General features: G+C 33.4%; 1 long non-coding RNA gene across 5 annotated transcripts in view; it reads right to left on the reverse strand.

The window, feature by feature from the left end:
• The window catches only part of LOC103164178, a 146,113-nt gene that overhangs the window by 115,580 nt on the left and 4,412 nt on the right, over positions 1-26,121 (reverse strand). The window lies entirely within an intron of this gene.

Below are 26,121 nucleotides of genomic sequence, written 5' to 3' on the forward strand. Positions count from 1 at the left end.
TGAGGGAGAGGGAATGAGGTGGGGTGTAAGGACATGGAGGGAGGGAGAATCTGCAGTCAGGATGTAATGTATGAGAAAATTAAAAAATGAGAGAAGAAAAGCTTAAATCAATCTAAATAAATCACAAAGCCTTAAAGAGAAAATTTTAAATGGTTAACAAAATTGAAAATGAAAAAAAAAGAGGAAATTGCTTAATGGAGAAAAATTACAGAAATGCAGGATTAAAAGAGAATAGAGCAAGGATAATATGTAAAAAAATATTCTTATTACAAAGCAAAATGTAAAGATGATGTACAGAAATACATAAAGGAACATTAGGAAGAACTTTGTGGCAATGGATGTAAAAACATTAATTTGTCGATAATTCATAATATGTAGAATATTTAGAGAATGTATGGAGAACCTAACACTCCCTTAAAGACTTGTGAGTGAAATGCTGGTCTCATGTGCTGACCATTTCCAGCTGCTATTTTGAGACATGGGGAAAACTCAGGAAGAAGCAGGCCAGTGGGACATGCCTTATTAACATCCCTACATAGTCCCTCTGCTTTCTGCCTGCTATAACATAAACTGCTTTCCTACACCACATGCTGCTCACCATGATGCTTCTGCTTGGGTACAGAAACAATAAAGTTATTATGGATGAAAGCCTCCAATATCATGAGCCAGAATAAATCTGTTCTCCTTTAATTTATTTGATGTATTTTGTTACAGAGACAAAAATTCCAACATAATGACTAAACAAACATTAAAATCTTACTGAAAACAAGCATCTCAGATGAGTGACTATTAATAGATATTGAATAAAATTTTTAATACAGTTCTAAAATAATGGAATACAAAAAGAGATTAAACTCCCCTAATCATTTTGTAAAAGAACAATTAGAAGCAAACAGTTTCTTGAATAAGGAGCCATAATATTCAAGATGAACATATTAAAACTTAACCCAGGAATAGAAAAAAGACTGGTCATCATCACCTTGGATTTAATTTGCAAAATTATATAAATATATATTGCCTAACTGTCAAAAATACCAAAAAATACTACTCACTACAAGTACACCAAAGCATTTTTTCACAGTATAAACTAGAAAAAAAACTCTAGGATCTATATACAAATCATACTTCACGGTAACATTCAGAAAACACCATTTTTAAGGACATCAACAAAAAGAATATGGTGGCACATGCATCCAATCCCAATACTTAAAAGCTGAGGCAAGAGGCTGTACAATTCAGTGAATAGGAAGAAAAACTTGTCTTTATGAAAAACATTAACAACACTATGAGAATGAATATATCAGAACTGGTATTTCTGGAAGGCACAAAAACAACAAAAAGAAGGAAAAAAGGTATAAAGTGGAAAATAACAAATAAAACAAAGTACTTTTGTTTATTAAAATTCATCAATTATAAAAATATTTCCAAGAATCTATACATGAATTGTTAAAGATAGAAAGTGTACCTAGTAAGCTCCATAATATATATATATATATATATATATATATGTGTGTGTGTGTGTGTGTGTGTGTGTGTATGTATATATATATACATATATATATATATGTTTACATTTCTACATAAAGTAAGTTAACCATTGTTTAAAGAACTAAGAGTAATGAAAGTACAGAGAAACCTTAAGATATGCAGGCAAAATAGTTCATTATCAAAAGAATAAGGACTAAGTACTATGAAATCAATATCCCTCATAGTATGTCACAAGGGGATTATAAAACATCTTTGGAGGAACTATATAGAAAGGCTTTTCTTCTATTGTCAGCTATCAAATACTTTCAGTTACTGCAGGTAAGGCATGACAAAGTGACAAGTGGAAGAGGACACTGAGTCCATAAGCTAACTCATACCTTTGTGAAAACATATTAAGACCAAGTGGGCATATGAAACCAAAACTGAAGGAGAACCTACTCAATAAACAGTGATCAGATAGCTAATCCATCTTTGTTTAAATTTCACATAAAAATGAAATCCATATTCTGATGGCTTCAAAGACTAAGTTCTGAACATAAAAAAGAAGCCACTGAAAAACTTCTAGTAAATTAAAATTTAAAACTTTCTTTTATTGTCCAGCAATGGTGGCACATGTCTTTAATCCCAGTACGGGGGAGGCAGAGGCAGGCAAAACTCTTTGAGTTTGAGGCCAGCCTGGTCTACAGATCAATTCCAGGACAGGTTCTAAAGCTACAGAGAAACCCTGTTTCAAAAACCCAAACAAAACAAAACAAAAAACAAACAAACAAATAAAAATTCCCTTTCATTTATCAAAGCAATTCCTACCTCAATAAACAAATACATAATCATAAATTTAAAAAACACTGATTATGGGACTAGCATCTAACATAAGTATCCTGTAAATTCAAATCGTAAGTCAAATATGGTATATGTAAGTTGGGGTACAGCTAACATCACTATCAATCTAGGAATGCAAGTAGAAATGGTAGCATGCCATTTTATATCTAGCAACTAGCTAAAGTTAAATACAAACATGAGTGGCATACAATTGCAATGGACACATAGGGGTAAAGGCAACTCTCAAATCTAAATAGTGAGTTAGAAACTCTAACAACTGTGGAAAATAGACCTATTTTATTCCCCAAAGTTTAACACATGCACGAGACTGTAACCCTCCAATTCTATACCAACAAATCTACTTTCTCAAACTATCCAGTGCAAATAATGAGTCAAACATTTTGTCACATTTTTATTAATCAGTATGTATGTGTAACCAGACTGAATTATTAAATTCTAGTATCACTAAATTACTAAGATAGCTTATTATAAAAACAATCATGTACTTGAATGTGGCAACAATATTAAATTACCATTTGCATTTTTACTCACAGTTCAACTTAAGTTTTATTTTGTTGTAGACCAGTAACAAATTTCAAATCAACATTGGTCCTTGAAATACTTGTAAAGGAAAGGAATTGTGCTAGAATAAGGCCTTCCAAAAAAACTAACAGGGATAATAGAATTTTTTTTATTTTTGTTTTATTTATTTTTTTATTTTCAGAAGGTCAACTACCACACATATCTATAAACAAAAGAATTTAAATTTTTTTACTTATGTCAAAATGTACAATGTAAGCTGTCTATGTCTATGGGCTACCAAAGCAAACAGCACAGCCTAGGAGAAATTCTTTCAGATGTACACCACAAGAGACCCTCACATAGGCTGAGAAAATGCCTCTTGAACAACAACAAAGAACTCTTGGACCAACACAAATGTCTATCATTACAATAGGCATATAAGTTGTAGCTAAGAGAATAATATTAAAAACCACACAAACTAATTAAAGTATATGCATAAATCATAAAAATTGTAACATTAATTGAATCACTCAGAAAGTCATAGTCATATAATAAACAGTATTTCAGTTAAGGATAGAATGTCTCTATGATGGCGGTACCATAAGATTAGTTTACCTACATCTTTGTGCAAATACTCCATGATATTCACACAACAAAACAGCCTGATGCTACATTTGTCAGAATGCATCACCATCATTAAATTTACAAAGGACTACTCTGACCCGTTAAATACAAATCATAATTAGACAAAATGAAATACATTGTTGTAGATACACAGACTAAAACATTAGTTTTCAAAGCAGAGGGGCTGGCAAGATGGCTCAGAAGTCAAGCCTGATAATCTGGGTTCAATAACAAAACAAAACATTTACAAAAGCTCACATGTTTTAAGGAGAGAATTATTTCCTACAATTGTCCTCTAATTTCCAACAAGGTGCCATGGCACATGTATCACACACACACACACACACACACACACACACACACACACACAAATACACAAAATAAATTTAAAATGGAAAAGCAGAGAATGACTAAGCAAAAGTTACTTAGTAGGTTTCTCTAAAAAAAGAGACAGGCAAATGGTACAAGCAACAAGGGTAGGCTGGGGATGTGGTTTAATGGTAGAGCAAAGGCCTTGCTTGTGCAAAGCTCTAGGTTCAATCTCCAGCTATGGGGGGGTTGAGATGGGATGCAAAGGGGAGGGGAGCTCATATCACATACTAAATACTAAGTAATTTTGTAGTTTCATATTCATTTCATTATTAAGCTTCAAAATTAATCATGCCACATATTTTACTTTGCATATTAAACATTATATAATGAGATGTGTTAAAATGAACATGCTAAAATATCTTTTAAAAACAACACTATTATGACAAAATTGTTCTAAGAGTATAGGACTTCACAAAGGAATAGAACGAATCTAACAGTACTGAACATACAGCAATTATAAATCTATGTGGACCAAGCTAAAATGACACAAAAATGAAATGGGATAGCGAACAGAGTTCAACAATAATAACTGAAGTTTCAATGTCTTACATTCTTTCTTTTGCCTTTGGACTTTTTTCAAAACAGGGTTTCTCTGTGTAGCTTTGTAGGCTGGCCTCAAACTCACAGAGATCTGCCTGTCTCTGCATCTCGAGAGCTGGGATTAAAGGCGTGAGCCACCCTTATTTCTTAATAACTAGAACCAAATAGACAGAGGATGGATGGAACAATGAAAGACTTGAGTAACACTGTAAGTTAATAAGAATTAACATTTATAGAAGAATCTATCCAAAGTCGAATACACATATTTCTAAAATAAAAAAGTACTTTCCAAAACAGACTGTATGTTTAGCCAAAAAACAAGTCTCAACAAAAATTTCAAAAAGTATAATCAGAGTGGTTCTCTCAGCATGACTGAACAAAATCAGAAGAAAATTTGAGAAACTTAAAAATGTGTGTACATTACATATACATTCCCAAATAGCCACAGGGTTAAAGAAAAAAATCATCAAGAAGATTAGAAGTGCCTATTGATGAATGAAAATGAAAGCATGACATTTGAAAAATTTATGGTGTGCATCCAAAGCAATACTAAGAGGAAATGCTACACTTGTAAATGTCCACATAAAACAGATCTCGAATTAATCTCCTACCACCTTAACAAAAGTAAGGGACAAGTAAAATCCAAGCAAGAATAAAGAACAGAGCTAATAAAATTAGGAAAAAAAAAGAGAGAGGGAGAGAGAGCAGATCAGTCAGTCAAACTAAAAGTTTCACAGAGACATTTCTCTAAAATGATAAAATTGGCAAACCTCTGTCTAGACTGACAAAGCAAAACAGAGGACACTGAAGTCACCAAGACCAGGAATAAATAAGGAGCAACAATGCTTACCTTAGATAAACAAGACACAAAGAGAATACTGTACACAGTGTGTGGGGCTGGGGAGATCTCAGCAGACAAAGAACTTGAAGAAGTAGAGGACTGGCAATCCAGCTGCCATAATCCTTAGCAATGGCCTGGCTCACATGGTAGCAGCCCAACTATAACCCCAGAGGGTGAAACAAGGAGCCTTTAGGTTAAGCTGGTTATCTAGTCCAATTTCCCATCTCAGTGACTAAATTGAAGAAACAAAAATAAAGACATCCTATATCTACCTTAACTCCACATGGATGCACACGCGTGTTCACACGTGTATAAACACACCCATCATAGAGTTGTATGACAACAAATTAGGTTATATGATGTGGACAGATTTCTAAAAACACACAAAATATTCAAACAAGCTCTAGAAAAAAACAAAAATTCTTAATGTACTGATTAAAAGTAAAAAGAATGAGCTAATAATTAGAAATGCTAGTATAAACTCACAATCACATAGTTTGACTACTGAATTCTACCAAAGTAATCATGCAAAATTAATATTAATCTCTCAGCCTCTTTCAAAAACTGAAAGAAACAAAAGTATAATCTCACCCATTCTGTGAGACCACAATACCAAAGTGAAACAAGGAAATTATATGTTTTAGAAATGTATACATTTGTGTGTCTTATTGCTACCAATTCAAGAGTCCTCAACAAAACAGTGATTGGAAAACTGAATCCAGAGGTATTAGTAAATATGATAGGATTGATGTAAGATTAGTTCAAAATACAAAAATCCTAAAATAGTAAAACACGTTCATTTCAATTATAGCAGAAAAAGCACAGGACAAACATAATTAACAACAGCGACCATGAAAAGAAGATTAGGGATTTTTTAATGTGAAGAATATCTACTGGCAAATGTACAACAACTTCATGATTATATAGAGAAACCCCAAGATCAGAAACAAGAACTAGGGCTCTACATCGTTTATACTCTACATTAGTGGTTCTTAGCATAAGGGCTGCAATCCCTTTAGCAAACCTCTATCTCTATAAATATTAACATTATAGTTCATAGAAGTAGAAAAATTACATTTATTAGGTAACAATGAAAATAATTTTATGGGTGGGGTCACCATGACATGAGGAACTACATTAAAGAGCTGCAGCGTGGGAAGGTTGAGCAGCTCTACAGGGTTTAGAGATTCTAGCCAAGAAATATCTCAAGTAGAAAATGAAAACAATTTCAATTTGCAGATGGAATGATTTTTATTTTTGGAACGATTTTGCTAAAAAATCTGAAAGTTCTACTAAAATAAAAGAAAGGTTAACGAGTTTAACAATATCAAACATTATAAGGGCAACACAGTAAAAAAGCAGCTTGATTTTTAAACTGTAGTTGTATTTTAAAACTGTATCAATTAACAAAACAAACATGAAAATAAAAGTAACTCCACTTATATCCAAAGAAATTCAATACTTAATAAAACTTAACAAACTACAAGACACATGCTAGAAACCAGAGTTGTTTAAATGTGCTAACCTAGTAATACCTGTCTGTAATCGAAGAATTAAGGAGACTGAGGCAGGACGATCTTGAGTTCAATGCCAGCCTGGGCTGGTATGGGGGATATGTGTGTATAAAGTAATAGATGAAAACATGTACATATGTAAAAATACATCTGTATTTATGGGTGATACATACTAGAAGAAGATGATAAAAATCCAGAAATGATCATCCATTAGTTGCTCCCCATCAAATTTCAGAACCTGTGTTTGTGTGTGTATGTGTTATACACACGCACATGCGAGTGTGTGTGTGAGAACTGAAACTTTGTGATTTTTAAACTCAGTATATGAAATTATATCAAAATAATGTGGTACTAACATACATTAGCAGACAGATAAACAACTGAGTCTGAAATATGATCATGGTATTTCTGAGAAATAGCCAAAGTTATTTAATAAGGACAAAAAAACAGCAAAGGGAAGTTATATAGAAAAAGGAATAAGTTTGGACCTAAGTCTTACAGTGCACACAAAACTCTGAACATGAACCAAAGAACAAAGACATTTAATGTAAAGAGATAAAATTTTAACTCTTAGAAGCAAACAGAGGTATAAGTGTTTAAGGTCTTGAAGCAGGCTGTTTTTCTTACTTTGACAGTAAAAGCTAAAGAAACAAAAGGCAAAGAGATTAATTAAATGAAATTGTTGGTGAATGAAAGGACATGACATGCAGTCCAGGCATGACAGCACCTGCCCGTGATTCAGAACTCAACAGGTAGACAAAGGAGTTCACACATTTAAGATTAACCTGGGCTTCATGGAAAAACCTTGACTAAAATAATAACATTAAAAAAGAAAGATATTGAGGCTGGAAAGATGGCTCAGAGTTTAAGAACACTGGCTATTGTTTTCAGAAATTCTCCGTTAAATTAGCCAAGGCAATACATTTTCAACAGACATAGGAACATACCCTCATCAATTTACAAGGGAAGAGGTAGTATCTTACTTGTTGTTAATTTTAGCTCCTAATACTTAAAAAGCACTCAAAGAATCATTTCTTAAATAAGTGGGTGAAACAGGAAAACAAAAAGCCTATCCACAGATACATATTAACATCTGAGCCCTGTTGAAACATTTTAAGAACCAGGCATTCCAAACAGCTTTGTTTTCATTATCTCCTAATCTTTCTAAAAACTCTTGAAAAGCAAATAGAGTTGATATCTCCTTTGAATGGGCAAAAGATTATTCACAGAGGTTGAATACTTTAGGATTTTAATTTGAATTCAGGTCTACAAAAAAATCATACTCTGACCTACATTACAAATAAAGCAAAGGTGTAACAAACAATGGATAAAAGACTGCATTCAAAAAGCATATTTTAAAATTCAAGTTAGCAACAAAAAAAAATAAAGCCAAAAAAAAAAAAAAAAGTCCCAGTGCTCAGGAGGCAGAGGCAGGTGGATCTCTGTGAGATTTGGCCCAGCCTGGTCTACAGAGCAAGTGCTAGGGCAGTCAAAGCTACATAAAGAAACCCTGTCTTAAAAAAACAAAGAAACAAAAAACATTCAAACTGGAAGTTATCTCCTGCACCTTGATGGAGCTGTTTTGTGTGGAGTCTTCATTTATTTAACTGATCTTGCTGTTTTTGCACCCATGTTTCCTACACAGAGCTCCTTTAATCTAGGACGTTCTAATCCATCTTATTTATCTAAAGAATTCCAATTAACAGTTGAATTTTTTTTCACTTCATATGTGAGTCCATTTTGACAAAGGAGAAATTCTCATTGTAAGGTTGCTGTTCCTCACAGCTACTTCCATTATACATTTCTAGACGACACCAGATCCTTTTCTCTATGTCTCACTTATTCACTCTAAATTCCTTAAAAGCCAGAGACCCGTTCTTACATGTCTTTGTATCTTTGGTGCTGGGGTAGCATAAACCCATGTATTTAACAAGGTATTCAGTGAAAATACTAGCTTATAATTTTAGTCCCTAGGCTTGATGTTCCTGCTAGGATTAAGATCTGTCTAACAATATATAAGCATGGTACGAAAACATCTAGACTTGCTATTACTCAGGGTTCATCTTTTTAAAAACTCTCACTACTGACATATAAATTGTATTCCATTCCCTTTGCTGAAAACATCCTTACATTAACCCAGATTGTCTTTGCGTCTTTGCAAAGCTTAGTGACTAAAACAGTACAAGGATGTGAGATGCTGGCTAAATTTGAAGGTAAAAATAAAAGCAAGCATAGACCTTCACAATCTTGGGGATGCAGAAGCAATACAAGAAAATATTCAAAAATTAACTATTTACAAATGAGGAAGAAAGGACAATTAAGCTTGAGTAAGTGGAGATGACTTACAAGGAGTGAGAAGCGATTTAGATCTTTTCAGTAAAACTAGGTTGGATTAGGTGCATGGGTAAAGTTTTGGAACCAGATGTAACAATACCTATGTACAGGTAATAACTGAAAAATACAACATGTTGAAGAGACAGCAGTTATTCATGGAGAAGATAAAAACAGGGAAAGCAAGAGGCAGATTAATTAGCTAAAGAGATTATTTACTGCCACTCTCCATCCAAAGAATGAATTACAGCAACTGCAATGTTTATAACATAAAAGCACAACAGGGAGTGGCAGAAAACTGTGATATCCTCTAACACAGGGAGTGGGCAAATAAAATAGTATCTCCTCCAACAAGAAGAAAAAAAGTTTTGTGGGAATATAAAAAGTCCTTGATTACCTTGCATTTTATTTCCTTTCTATCAGTGGCATAGGAAGCCTTAACTAAAACAATGAATCCTCGGTGAGCTGATTTTTATCTGTGTGGACTATGGTGGTTGACATACATCAAGATATGATTTTGTTATCCATTGTAGGATTAACAGCAGAAGTCTTCAAAATGTCTAGACTGACATATACAATGAGTATTCAAACACTGATTAGCATAAGTCAGAAGAGATAGATAAGGAACACTTCCCACTTAATTTTGACTAGCAGCTGCAGAAATTCCCCTCTAATTCATCTATCTACTATTTTTCCTGGAGCAAGTAACTAGTTTCTAGTTTATCTGAGAAAGTGAAGTGATTCAGTTTTAGACTTTTCTTTATAAATTACAAGGAATAAACTATCAGATAGTATTTCTATCACATTTTGGAAAAACTTGAGAAAATTAATAAGTTGATCCCATAATTTAGATCTGTAGGGAAGGATGAATAAGGACAACTTTACATAATAACAATTATGTAATACAGTCTGTTAACTATGGGTGGTATGCACAAGTAACCAATTAAGTATCTTTCCTTTTTACTCTTGGGGAAAGGGAATCTATCTGTCATCTACACATATACCTATCTATCGACCTACCTATCATCTATATATCTCCCTATCTATCATATATTTATCTATATATATCTGGTAGTTGTATTTAAAACAAACACTGACATGTTTTAAAGTCATTTAAAAGTTAAGTATGGAAGTTAAGAGCTATTTAATTGTAGTTTAACATGTACTGTGGGTATAATTTATTTGCTCATAAGTGGAAATAAAAGTTATACTGAATTTGAACATGACTACAGAATAAATGATATATTTGTAAGTCAGATATTAATCATGTACAAGTTAAAGAGCTAATAAAATAGTTTCTATTATAAATTCTTAAACCCACTGTGCAAATATGAAAATAAAATGTAGTTCTTTTTACAGAGATAAAATAATTTTTTGTCTGTGTGTGTCCATGTGCGTCCTAAAAAATTACAAAAGAATTCATCAACTCATCAAATATATACACTAAAATTAGTAGTATTTTAAAAAAACAAAAGAATTCATCATCTGAAATAAGAAGGAGCAAGAAAATCACCAACTAAATTATAACTTTTATAGAATAATTATTCGTTTCATAAAAATCTGGAGATTAAAGGAATGTTGAAATTTTTTGGTATTTTTTATTTAGAAACAATCATTTTACATATCAATCCCGCCATTCCCTTCCCGTCCCATGCTCCCATGCCCCCTTCTCTATCCCCAATCCATCCCCACCCACTCCCCAAGGATGGTGAGGCTTTCCATGGGGAATCATCAAAGTCTGTCACATGATTTGGGGGAGGGCCAAGGGCCTCTGTGTATCTGGGCTAAAAATTTCTTATAAGACATTTTCACTTACTTTACAGAAACAAGAACTTTAGGAATAACATGTCTTACATGATAATCCAATTTAAGAAGAAATACACAGATGAACATATATTAGGAATTTTATCATATAATTGAATAATTGAGTGACACTAAGAAATATTCTGATATAGGAGTGGTATTTCTGACTTGCCCTCTAGTAACCTTTTTTCATCGATGTTCTTCCATATTTAAAACGGTTACAAAACATAGCAAGTATCACTACACTGTGAACTAGCAGACTTTTCTCCTAGAAGGACTAGTGCATGAAAAGCTCTCAAACTGACTGTCATCAAATAGAGACTCAAAAGAGACTGCTGGTGTAACAGCAGTCCTGAGGCCTAGTGATTGACACTTCTAATAGCATGTGTGGGGTGTGTCCAATGAACTGCATTCTACTAGGAACTTTGGCAATTCTAAAGAAGTCTAGAAAATCTAAAGTTTGTAACAATATTTGAGCAAACCCATAGACAATTGTTCATTCAGGCATTAGATCCCAAGAGTCCAATGATTTCATTAGGTTTTCAGAAAGCCAAGATCTATGAAAAGTGTAAATGCTACCTTGCCTGAGGAAGCAATAAAGCTTAGGTAAAAATAACCTTGAATAGCAACCAGATGCTGAGGTTTTGCAAGCTTTCCTTTAGCACTACCAGCCCCACCCTTTTCCTCTTTTAAGCTGTTCTGGGTCTCTCACAGTCTTTATAAATTCACTATATTTTAAAAAGGAAATTGTATTACATCAGTTTTTCTTCTAAAGATCTTTTTAAAAAATTAGTGTGGTAACATTAAAGGCAAATCGCAGCCACACAGTGTGTCTGAGCCCAGCCTGTCTACATAAGACCTGACCAAATTTAAAAAAAAAAAAAAGAAAGAAAAAGAGAAATTGAGATCTATAGTTTTCTTATTAGCCTGTGGGTTGTCTTATTTTCAATCTGTTAAATATATTTTCTTTTACATTTATTGAACATTTTAGAACTATATAGCTGTTTCTTTTTAACATAAAGTAATGGCCTTGGTAATATGAATTTTTGAAATTGTCCTTGTTTTAAATATGTCCAAGGACATATTTTTTTAAAAAAGAAGGAAGGAAGAAAAAGAAAGGGAAAGAGAAAAAAGAAAGGAAGGAAGAAAGAAAGAGAGAAAGGAAGGTTCTTTGACTTTTTTCTTGGATTTACCTACAGCTTTATCATTGCTGAGAGAAATGTATGTCACAAACTTGCTTTCTTTTGCATGACAGCATATGTGTCTCATCATTAATATATAGATGGGTACAACTTCAAAATGTTATACAGGCACTAAAAACAAATGGTAGAAGAAAAAGCTAAAAAAAAAAATCAGTGCATTTTTGCTAGAACTCTCAGTTATTCTAATGGCTATTACTTAGAATGGGAAAAGGAAGAATAGAGAAAATGCATGTCCTTTCCATACCATAGTAAAATTTACCTTTTTTGATTATAAATTTTGATTATAAATTTTTACTTTTTGTACCCACATAAATGTTTTAAAGAGAGATTTTGTTTCTTTGCAAAGCAGAAGCACCAATCTCTGAAAACTATCAACAGACTGTCAACAGGTTTCTTGGGCTAAAGGATACTAGTGCTGTCATTTATGCCTCAGTTCACATTTAGAGAAAATGAACAAACTAGAAAGAGAGGGAAATATTTTTTTATCCTGACTTTCACCACTAGATTATAACATGGAGACATTTAACCTGTTAAAAGACTGAAATATAGATGTTTACCTGGCAACTATTCACCTCTCCTTAGCTGTGTAGAGAGAATCAGTTTCCCTTAAGAACTTTCAAGCAAAAAGCTATTAATGGTCTTTTGTTGGTTTTGGATATAGTATAGATAGGGAGTAGACGAAAAACTGTGAATACAAGAAACACCCTTCCCATGCCCCAACCTTTGCACTAAAATATGTTAACCTTGCTTAATTTAGAATAATTGGGTAGTAAACAGATGACAATTTGAGCAAACATGAAATATGTGTGTACTATAGGGAACTACTGCTAAAGATGGTGGCTTTTTGATGCCTGGATCTCATCTTTTCTCTAGGAAAGGCCATTCACAATGGCCTACAGGAAGATTTCGGGAAGTACATTTCAAGGATCTGAGAACACGAATGGCTATATAATCTGCTTTTGGTGTGTGTGTGGGGGGGGGGGTGTGCTATCCTGGCACTCGCTCTGTAGACCAGGCTGGCTTCCAACTCACAGAGAATCGCCTGCCTCTGGCTCCCGAGTGCTGGGATCAAAGGCGTGCTCCACCAACACCCAGCATAAACTGCTTTTTAAAGTGGTATTATCCTGAAACTTTCAAACTCACTTCAGTTTCACCTAACCACTTAGAAGGTCACTCTCCTGGTTCATCCCCTGATGCACCAAGATGAGATATTTCTGTTTATCTTGTTCTAGTTTCAAGAAATAGAACTAAGAATCTCCATGCTATCTTCAGAATTCATCACCAAATCCTATTGTTACTCTCTAAAGTTCTAGAGTACAAATCTTATTGTGGCAAAGTATTTATTTAAACATGTCTCAAGTGTAATGCAGAAAGTGCTAACATGGAATATCTAAGCTTTAGGTATTCATTTTCAACAATGATCATATATTAGCATGACAGAAAAGGTTGATTTACCAATTAAATTGCTTGGACCCACAGCAAGAGACTGACTTCAAAGCTACAGGCATCATCATAAATGATTTCACATGTAAATAGCTTTAAAAACCAATGTTCTAGACTCAGGAGAAAAAAACAACACATATAAAGCCAAAGAAAAAGTCTTGCTTTGTCATGTTAACGAAAGAGAAACGATTAATAAATTATCTGATGTATGCATATGTTCAAGAATAAATTGGGGTTAACCAAATAAGATGGTAGGTTGGCATAAATGCAAACAGGACAATTCTAAGCTACATTTTTAAAAGCAATCAATATCATTTACAGCAACTACTTACATCTGCCTCATTATCATTATACTGAACAGTAAGTATAATATACAGCAAAGATAATGTCAATTTTATATAGAGAACACAAAAATAAAACAAATGATACTTAAATTGGATATTCTACTATCCAAATATTAAATATTTTCAGATTTACAGATACAGACTTATTAATATCAAACAATTAAAGAAGATATTATTATTTATCAGTAGCATAAATTGATCATTAAAAATCAATCTATACATGGGGGAGGGGAGAGGAAGCTAGGAGAAAGAGAAGGGAAGGGGAGGAGAGAAAAGGAGGACATGAGGGAGCAGGAAGGTTGAGTCAGGGGAAGACTAGAGGAGATCAAGATAAGACATACCATAATAGAGGGAGCCATTATAGGTTTAAAGAGAAATCTGGCACTAGGGAAAGGTCCAGAGATCTACAAGCATGACACCAACTAGCAATCTAAGCAATAGTGGAGAGATACCTTAAATGCCCTGCCCCGATAATGAGATTGATGACTACCTTATATGTCATCCTAGAGCCTTCATATAGTAGCTGATAGAAGCAGAAGCAGATACCCACAGCTAAGCACTGAGCTGAACTCTGGAATCCAGTTGCAGAGAGAAGGGAGTGATAAGCAAAGGGGTCAAGACCAGGCTAGTGAAACCCACAGAAACAGCTGACCTGAACAAGGGAGAGCTCATGGACCCCAGACTGATAGCCAGGAAACCAGCATAGGACTTATTCCAGATCCCCTGAACATGGGTATGTATCAGTGAGGAGGCCTAGGCAATCTATGGGGCCTCTAGTTGTAGATCACTATTTACCCCTAGCATACGAATGGACTTTGGGAGCTCATTCCACATAAAGGGATACTCAACCTAGACACACTGGGGAGGGCCTAGGCCCTATCCCAAATGATATGACACACTCTGAATATCCCCCATGGAAAGCCTCACCCTCTGGGGGGCAGAAAGGGGATAAGATAGGGGATTAGTGGGGGGCAGGGGAGGAGGGAAGGAGAGGGAACTGGGATTAACATGTAAAACAAGCTTGTTTCTAATTAAAAAAATAGAAAAAAAATCAAGCTAGACAACAATTCAGTATGAAACACCATTGTATTCTCTTTCACTAAAGGAGAAAAAGACATGTGTGCATGGCCACTGTAACTTGAAACAAAAGATAGTCTCAAACACCATAGCTAACAAGCATAGTTAACTATAGTATTATATCATTTTATTGTGTAACTCTTGACAACAGATAACTCCAATTCAGTATTTTAATAAACAATCTGAAAGATAATAAAATAAACTATGCAACTCACTGAATAAAATACATTCAAAGTTAGATGCAAATGAGATTTCTCTATGCACAGAATTCTTCTTTAGTTTCTAATTAGAAGTTTAATAGTGGTTTATTTCTAATTACTAACCTACTGAAGTGACTTCTGACAGCTTAGTAGAGTTTCTGTGTGTCTCTTTAAGCCCAAGTAGGAAGTGACTTTACAAACATTTAAGTATATCAGTAGCACTCTCTATTTAAATATATCTTCAGTTGAAACTTTCCACAATTTTTAACTCTGCATGTTCAATTTGCTGGGTTAAATATTTTTTTTTAAATTTGGTCCAAGATTAAATTAAAAATTATCACTTGTTCTTAAGAGACAAAACACATGCAGCAGAAAACAATGCAGCTTCAAACACACATGGTACATTATTACTTTGAGAAAAATTTTAAGAATTAAAATCTGTTCCACTCACCTAATTACATCTGAAAAGTAGGAGGTCTTAGTTTTTGATACAAGGAATCTAAGGTTATAAAGCAGAACACTCACTTTTAATTCTAGTATGCATGTTTGTCTGGAGTCTGTTGGGCTTTATTTCTCCTTTGCCATATGCATTGTAGGAGGGATGCTTCCTGTGGTTACTATGTCTATCTTTGCAGACTCAACTTTTAAGCATTTATTTACTTATGAGAATGTTACCGTATTATTCTGTTTTGCTTCCCCAAATCAAAAGAAGGGATAAATATGCATATAGTTATTTTTTATTTAAATATACTAACAAAATCTTGGAAACTAAAATATTGAATCCTTAGGTTTTGAATTTAGACAGTGACCCAAAATTAAGAAAACATAATGTAAGCTAGGATAAAATCCTTATTTAGTCAAAACCTTAACTGAGATAGACTTCTTTCCATTTATTATAGGGCGTGGGGAAGAGGGTAAGTAGGTAAAGCTGCTAGCTACACAAGCCTCACCATCTCAGTCTATCTCTGAACTCAAGTAGAGATTAGGATGCAGTGGCATGGTCCTATGACCCAAGCACTGTACAGTAAGATGGGAGCTGGGAGACAAAAGCCAGTAGAGATCAGGATGCAGTGGCATGCTTCTATAATCCCAGCACTCTACATTAAGATGGGAGCTGGAGACAGAAACAAGAAACTCAAGGATCTGCTAGCTTCCAGTACAAAAAGCAGCAACAGAAATAAGAGATCTGTCTCAATACACAGAAATCAAGAACTGACTCTAACTCCTAAAAGTTATTCTCTCACTTCCACATGAATTACATTACTTTTTTTTTTTTTTTTTTTTTTTTTTGGTTTTTCGAGACAGGGTTTCTCTGTGGCTTTGGAGGCTGTCCTGGAACTAGCTCTTGTAGACCAGGCTGGTCTCGAACTCACAGAGATCCGCCTGCCTCTGCCTCCCAAGTGCTGGGATTAAAGGCGTGCGCCACCACCGCCCAGCAAAGCTAAACACTTTTAAAGAAATTATTCCCTAATGTCTTAACAAAATACTGCATTTCACCACATAAACAGAGGATTTTTAAAAACAAATATTTTATAATAACAGGTTCTTTAAACTTGAGTATCCCTGTTTAAACAAAAAATACTAAGGTACATCTAAGAGAGTTCACAAAACCACATTCAATTCATATAGATAAGAATACAGACAGCATTAGGAATAAGAAAATTTGACTAGTTAATAGGAGAGGGGAAAGCCATTTGATGACTAAGAGAAGATAGTCAACCCTGAAGTATCCTAAGGGATAGCCAGGATACCATATGACTTTAATTAGACTCATCTGATTCTAAAGCATTTATTTACACAACCTCTGAGTGGATCAGTTTTAAAGAAAAAAACACCAACACACAAAAATTAAATTTCTGAAGAGCATTTCTTTTGCTAAGTGATAGGCTTTTGAATTCTCAATAAAGCACAGAAGATAGCATGGATTGTGAATATTCTGATACATAGAATATTTTACATTCCTATTTAGTTTTTCTACTTAATTCCTTTTGTCATACTTCAAAGGTACTGAATTTTCTGTATCTCAGTCTCTAGGACAAAAAATAGAACTAGTTCAAAAAAACAAATCAAACTGAATTCATTTTATCTTAGGAAATAAATAGGAGTTCCTAAAACATAATTTATTATTCTTTTTATACCATGTATAATATGCTATATATAATTATGCATATTAGCTATGTATAAAACTATATATAGTTTTATACAGTTACATAATGTATACACATAATTATGTACATATATAACTATATATATATACAAACACTAATGTACATAATTATGTCTCTCTTCATGTATCAGATATTTTTAAAGCACGTGAAAGTGCATACACACAAAACACTAGTAAAGGCACAATTTCATAAATAATAAAACACAGGAGAAAAGCAAAAGGAAAGTGTCAATAGATATCCATAAGATGCTAAGAGTACATATGCTCTACATTTACATCTCAAAATAATGCTAAAAACATTACTAAACAATTTTCTCTATAAAAAATAATATATCACAGAACCTCAATAGTTCACCAAAAACTATGTATTCCAGAATGCAGTACATAGAGCTAGCTCTCAGGTCAAGGGGTATCTCTCAAAGCTCTAGTGCTCACTGCTTAGTAATAAAAAGAATATAATGGGTTACTGTTGATATCAGTGAACACTGTGGCTAGAAGGGTGTGGAAGCACAATGATAAATTTAGCATTTAGCTTTATGAAAAAAAGCCTATGACCTTTTTTTCCCTAGTGCTATAAAGATGCAGCAAGAGAATGGTATGTATTTTATTTTTACATTCTTTACAGAAAATTTGCCTATGTATATATAAGCAGAAAGAAATATGAAGAAATACTTCCTACCTTCCTACTTGTTTCTTAGAATGCTTTTTTGCTACTTTTTAAGGGAAAGAAATATAATACCTTATGTCAATAATAACCAAGTCACAATCTGTAGAACCAAAGAGGCTGGGCATAGAGTAAGGCACTGGGGTGGGGGTGAGGGGTGTGCAGAAAGACAGATCTTGATAGGAAAGAGAAATAGAATAGATGGGGTGGAACTGGAATGAGAGAATCAAGTGAGGAGTGGGAGGGGAGAAACTAAGGGAGGAAATATAGAGAAAAACAGTTAAGAGCCATTTAAGTATGGAAACCTAATACAGTAGAAATTTCCATATATGTATACGTGTGTGTGTGTGTGTGTGTGTGTGTGTGTGTAAAACTAAGCATCCGTGTGTGTGTGTGTGTGTGTGTGTGTGTGTGTGTGTGTGTGTGTGTGTGTGTGTGTAAAACTAAGCATCCAAATGTTTCCTGGCAAATAAATAACCTTACCAGAAAATAAACTTTCACCATGAATTTCTCTTTTACTTTAAACAGTGTGGGGGTATGTTTTTCAGATCAAATCAACACATCACCTCTAAAACTGTGTGGTAACATGGGCTTTGAGAATTCTGACTTCTACACATCTATCCACTATAGTTAGCTGGGTGGTGTTATGCGTCATCACTGAGCTTTGGTACTGCCCAGTCTAAAGGAGAAATCTCCATTACTCACTACAGCAGACATGATAGAATGATGGGTTAGCAACTATTCTTCGCTCTCTCTCTCTCTCTCTCTCTCTCTCTCTCTCTCTCTCTCTCTCTCTCTCTCTCTCTCTCTGTGTGTGTGTGTCTGTGTGTGTGTGTAGGTGATCTAAATGAAATCACCAAATAATGGGGAGACAGAGACCCAACTGGACATCTCTTGTCACTAAATGAAGCTGTCATTACTGGGATTGGTTACATAGAATTGAGTTGTTGGTCAAAGGAGACCCAAGGGAACCACCAACCCACCCACCAAACCACCAGGCTATTCCTAAACTATAAGTTGCTCTCCGAAAACTGACAATATGACCCTATTGTGAAAGACAATACCAACACAAGTCATTGAACATGAATAAGTCAAGCTGGTACCTACATACAGCCTTCATCCCTACATTCTAGCATCTTTGGTACAGGAAGGTATTCTGCATGCTACCAAAAGAGAAACACCAACCCAGGCACAAACCCCTAGATCAACAATAGTGTCCTGACTGCAAGCAGGATACGGCAGTACAATTGTGGCCCAAAGCCTGTGGAAGTAACCAACCAATAGCTGATCTGACTTAAGGCCCACTAACATACTAAACACTGCTTATGTACCAAGAACCAGAGACTAGATAGAGTAGGGACTAGGGACTTGGGTAAAATCAAACACTGGTGCTCTTTAAAAAAAAAAAAAAAAAAAAAAGTAACAATGAAATCACTCCTAATGACATTTGTTATGTATGCTCATAGATCAGTGCTTTGCTCAACCATCCTCAGAGAAGATTCCTACTGCAGCTGATGGGAACAAATACAGAGACCCAGACAGACAGACATTTTACAGTGAGAAAGACACCTTGAAACATTCAGCCCTAAATGGGATATCTCCATCAAAAAACTCTATGCAGATCCCAGAAAACTCCTTAGGGGAGGAGGTAGAAAGAAAGTAAGTAAGCACCAGAGAGGAGGGAAAATACCAGGAAAACAAGGCCCTCAAAATCAACATGATCAAGGCACATATGATCTTACAGAGACTGAAGCAGCACACACATAGATCTGCAGCAGGTCATCTGTGTATATATTATGGATTCCAGTTTAATGTTTTTTTATGGAATTCCTGAGTATGCAAATGATTGAGTCTGTTTCTGGTGCCTTCTCTTAGACTCTTTTATTTTTGTTTGTTTTGTCCAATTCTGATGTATCAGTTTTTGATTTACCTTAAGTTTACCAGATGGGAGGGGAGTTGGGGAGGAACTGGGAGGAGACAGCAGAAACCACAATCAGGATATACTACGTGAGTGAGGGGGGGGGATCTACTTTAAATAAAAGAAAAAAGAGAGAAAAAAATAACAAAGAAAAGATTTTTGGGTCATATTCATATATACTTAAGTATATAATTAAAAATAGAATTAAATACCTATAAAATTCTTAGCACAGTACATGGATTGCACACAGTGAAGCACTCAGATTATTATCAGTTATATTAGAGATTTGAAATTAGTAATAATGGCTCTTAAAATATGCTGTAAACCTGATATTCTTTAATTATAACCTTGGATTATTAACCTTATTTGATAAAGGAATCCTTGGGGGCAGGGATACTATTCATTTATCACAGAGCTAGTGTCTTCAGGAATATGCTTTACTATAAAGATAATAAGGAGCCGGGTGTTGGTGGCCCATGCCTTTAATCCCAGCACTTGGGAGGCAGAGTATTAAACCTAAGGAAATGTCTTGGCAGTTTTGCTCGTACCTAAGCCTCTAGCAGCCCTTGGGTTTTTCATTTCAGGAAATGCTTCTCTTTCATTATTAAGGTAACTCTTTCTCAGAGAAATTATAATTAAACATTGCCTCATAATAGATGTCTCCTGTTTCCACGAAATCTCTAACAGTAAACTTCATGTAACTTGCCATGACAAAAAAAAAAAAAAAATTCCTAATTCTGCATTTGATTAATAGTCTTTCCACCTCCTGGGTTTAGTTCTAGAGGACAGAGAACCATGCTAAATTGTTCTCTGTTGTGCTCACATACCAGTGAGCACACAATAGCTAGCAACATATATTTGTTTAAGAAAGGTAATGTCAAGCTATTGGTAAAAAGGAGACAACAAAAACAACAAATAATGAGAAACACAATTCTTAAATAAATTACATCTCTTTTCAGTTAGAAACAAAATTGTATTTGTTTAAATATTTGTCTATGCTCCAAAAAATAAAATCCTGGTGTTAAAACCAAGGCTCTTAACTGTAAGACTACTTCAGATCAATCAAAATGGAAAAAACATAAGCTATGCTTTTTTACTTTTAGCATCTATACATAATATGTGTAGTTTTCATTGTCTATTATTTATAACTGCTCAAGGATCAACTTGAATATGAATTTTAATAAACAAAACAAAAAAATGCTGTAATCTTGGTAATGTTTTACTACCTGAACTTTAGTGTTTCGTTCCCAAGTCATATCCAGACACACGAGCTTCAACTACGTTCTAGTCCTAATTGCACAGTGTTATTCACTTTCTTAATTTTTGTCCAAATTATTTTCTCCCATGTTTCTCCTTATTTCCTTTCTGATTTAGGTTCTGGGAAATAAAAAAATAAAACCAGAAATTCACAGGTATAATATTTCTCATCATATCCTGACATTAGCAGGTCATTTTTAACATTACTCTTTGCATTTAATGTATTAAAAACAAATCTGCAAGGCTGGGTGTGGAGGTACATGAACCAGCACTTGTGAGGTAGAGGTAGGCAGACAGGCAGAGCTCTCTGAGTTCCATGACTGTCTGGTCTACATAGTAAGACACTGTCTATGAAAACAAACAAACAAAACAACAAGAACAAAATAATAATTAATAAATATCCTCATTTCATTAGCTTTATCCTAACCTGAAATCACTTCTTTCTGCAATGACTCAATATTTCTCCACTATATAAATCCCCATTAACTTATCCTTCCCAAAAAGTACACAGTGATTAGCTTTACAGAATTCTGATACCTTCTTTACTAAGCATATTTACATACTCAGTTGGATATAATTTTGCAAGTTCTGAGACTGATTTTTCAAGGACATACTTTAGTTAAAAGAAAAATGCTTATTTTTAAAACCTGATTTATTTTTGTCTTCTATTCAAAACAGTAGCTGAATACAGAAAACTTTGTAGAAATGTCAGGTAACTGTTATCTGCATCTCAGGAAACATACAGTAATTTCTATCACTAATGAAAATGTTTTACAACAGGTCTATGCATTCTTTCTATCTCAGACTAAAACTCCATAACTGATATCCTTCACTATCACTCAGGGTAGACTAGCAGAATTGTTAGTAAGAAGTAAAATACAATACTTCACTGCATTACATAAGAAACTAGATCAGTCTGACTGATTGTGTATCAATCTATGATGACTTTAACAATACTAAATTTCCTCAAGGTATTCAGAGATCTATATTCACATAACCATTTCATTTGGCCTGCAATTTTTTTGGATCATTTTTTTTCTTGCTACTTTAATATATAAACTTTTTCATTATAAATTTGCTAATATAATGACTAATCAAAATCGAATCTATGTAATACTAAAACGTACATAGAATTCTTTAACCTGTCAGAATTCCAGATACATAATTTCTATAAATAAAAGATGTAAGTTGGTACATAGATTCTAGGTCTGTTGATAGACAGATGGATGGATAGACGGATGGATGGATGGATGGATGGATGGATGGATAAATGGCAGAGAGTTTATATTTTCATGACATATATGGTAGAAAATAAGCACCATATTATCTGAACAAACATACCTTCTTAAACAGAATATTCTACATATATTCTTACATAAATGAGAGCATATTATACATATTATTTGACTTACTTTTCTACCTGCTTATCTTAGAAATCTATCCATGTATTAAATCCACAACTCTATACATTTTGCATACTTTTTCAATCTTATCTTCAGATATCACACTGTATTTCTTACCTTCTATCTTAATTTATTCTATAACAAAGAGATTATTTTTTAATTTAAGAAGTGAGTCACATGTATCTTTTGATTATACTACTTAAAGATTTTACTAGCAATTAATTATTCTATATGAATTTTCATCTTTCTTAAATAATACATTTATATCTGCATGTACTTATCTTCCAAAAAAATGCTTTTACAATAAATACAGTAAGTCAACATATAAAATAGTAAAATTGCTTTAGGAAGCAGTGAATTAGGAAGAAAAACCTACTAAATTAAGAAAATAAATACAGACACAATTCAAGTCAATATCTGGCTAGGCCACACAAAACTAGATAAGTAGCAGAAGAAATTTTAAATTCATTATACCTTTATAAAAGGAAAAAATAACTTTAACAACCTACTTAAAACACAGAACCACAAGCAGCAACAATAACAGGACAGAAAAGTATGTAGGGTTAAATTAAAATCTGTATTTTCTTGTAACTTCTTTCATATACATAAAAACTGGAATAATATGACTTCTAGTTTTATGTGGTAAAAGGCAGTATACCATTCTGTTCTTCCAACTAGAACCATGATTCAAATAAACTGAATAGCAAGTAAAAAAGAAAGGAGGGAGAACTGGAGGAAGGGAAGGAAGGACGGAATGAACTAAACTAGATCATTTAAGTAAGCAAATAATAAAAAAAAAATTAGGCTTTATTATTATCAAAAGAAATTGTAAAAGGGGAATAAAAGATACTATATATTATCTCTAGAGGAAAGTAAGTTTGATTTTATATATCTATAAAAAGAATTAAATGCTAACACATCCTATATTAAAAAAAATTCTTAGAGGAATTGCAAAATTTACCAAAGCCTATGGTAACACAAACACCACACACGACCAGCAATCCTTCTAGCTGGTATGGCTTGCTGATACATAGTGAACTAAACACTGTAACTTTAATTGAAATTTGAATGTTATAAACAGTTAGATGTCTGGCTCTGGCCAGCATTGTAATGCCATCAGCAAAACAGAGATGGGAAGCATAAACAAACCTTTTAACTAGATTAGTCTCTAAAATGGCCAACAAATCCTTTAACACAAACTCCATTGTGATTAATGTGGAAAGAGGAAAACAGTTTTGGAATAATGCTTTAAAAAATCTGTCTGTATTATAATATGCATGTTAAATATTTTGATATTTAATATTTATTGATGACAAACTTTATAGTTAATTTCCCAACTAAAAATCCTTTCCTTCTTTATATGGAAGTTTCACTTTAGAGTATTATATTCCAAACAAAGAAACTATTTAAAACACCAGTACTTGCTTTCCTTGACTATGGAGTATTTCTTCTGCTTACTATAGTATGGTTTTTGAATCCTATTATTAAGAATATATGGATTAAGTACATTAATGGATAACATTTCTATATTCATGCTGAATTAAACAATAACCATAGCAACAAGGATAAATGCAAATAAACTTTAAGAGTGGGTCTTAGGAAACATTTTCATATTTACTTCTAGTTTCTGATATACATTCAGTTAAGAAGTGGGGTAGAATGGCAGCACAAGAATTTAAGTTTTAACAGTAATGCCAAGCAAAAAAATTTCTAGATTGCTAAATCTTTTTACTTAACAAAGAATTTAGCAAAGAACCAATTTACAGATTTTTCACCATTGCAAGGTTGATGGTTAATTACATAACTCATTTTACTTCTTTAAAGTAATACATTCTAATAATCTGCTCAGTTCTCTGGAATTTAATGAAAAGTTCTCCGAAGAAAAGGTTTTACAGGCCAGCTATGTTAGATTAAATTTTTGTCAGATCCAACTTGGAATGAAGTATAAGCTTTGCAGATACTATAATCATTAGCCATTTGTATTTCCACTATGTCTACCTCTATTAGAAAATAAGTATTAATGTGTATTGATCTAGAAGTATCTTCTTTTTCTCTTTGTAGACATATTGAGCTATTCCAACATTAAATTATTATGTAACATAGCTATACCTCAAATAAAAATGCCAAAGAGTTAAAATTCTTACTTTACTTTATTTTTAGTTAATCTAAAAAAATTATTTGGGACCAGACTTACTCTTTTTCATTGATTAAAAAATTGTTCTTATTTGTCAGGAACCATTTGTAATTATCTACTCTTACCTATAACAGAAACATACATTTCCTTAGCACTTAAAAATGTTTCCAAACATTGGCATACTGCTCACAGAGTGACAGTCAACATGAGTATACGGTATGAATATACATTTACTAAGAAGGAACATATCAATTAACTGAGTAACAAAATAGGATATTTTGATTTAATTAATCTTTTTCCTTAAAGAAAGTTTTAAAAAAAAAAAGCAAAACACAAAAACAAAAAACCTCTGGTTTACTGCATTTAAAAGCATTTTAATTTGGCAGCTGCTTTTAAATATCCTGTTATTTTGTGGCATTGCACTAGCAAAACATTTGTATAAAAATTGCTAGAAGAAATATCTTGTTACATACTGTTGTAACATCCAACTCCATTTAGCAAAACACTAAAAGTAACTCTATGCAAGTTAAAGGAAGGTCAAATAAAGAATTCCGTCATGTTATTTTGCTATGTAAAGGGAAGACTGACTTTATTTATGCTTTAAGTTGCACTCTCGACTGCATCCTATAAGAGACTCGGGTTTGGTTTGTTTTTCCATCCATCCTGTACACTTCAAAAATTTTTCCATCATCCTATCTATACAGCTATCAGAGTCATCATCTTACTAATTCTTTCCACAGTACAAATTGATAAAACTCTTTATGATGATTGTAGCTTGAACTAAAAAGTGCCCTATGTCTAATGCAGTATAGTGCTTAGTGTTGTCTACTCATAAAAAGTAACTTGGCTGGTAAACAGTTTCCTTATATTGAACATGGCACAATCATCCAAATGAAAAAACCGGGTAAGACTGATATATTCACTTAGGTGCTACACACACACAAGAAACAATGAGTATTACTAAAAGAAAAACAATATAAAAGAGTTCAGAATTTACCATTTAGAATCAGCCACCCCTTTTCTTTGACTGTGAATCAACATTATTCTAAAACATACATGGTAAAAACTAAGAAGCAAATGTAGTTTTTTCTCTCCAAGGTACTTTTCAAATATGTATTAAAGCTATTAAAGAAACTGACTTAGGATTCTTTGCTTTTTAAAGAACTCATCTATTAAAGTTCTGACTCATTTTATTAAAACCATAGAAGCAGTATCACATAAGCGGTACTAAAGATGGCAACTGTTTTAGAACTAAAATGAGGAAGATTTTTTTCATTACGATCTTGAATATGCCTAGTATATACTAAAATTTCTGAAACTCATAAAAAGTAGGTACTAATTTATTGGACTTCAATTATATTGTAAAAGTTGCTTAAAATATGGTACAGAATATTAAAGCACTCAAAATGAAAATGTATAGCTGTCGTGAAAACCATGAATGCTTGCCTGCTATCTGAG

This window comes from Cricetulus griseus, chromosome 6, assembly GCF_003668045.3.
Source record: "Cricetulus griseus strain 17A/GY chromosome 6, alternate assembly CriGri-PICRH-1.0, whole genome shotgun sequence".
NCBI lineage: Eukaryota > Metazoa > Chordata > Mammalia > Rodentia > Cricetidae > Cricetulus > Cricetulus griseus.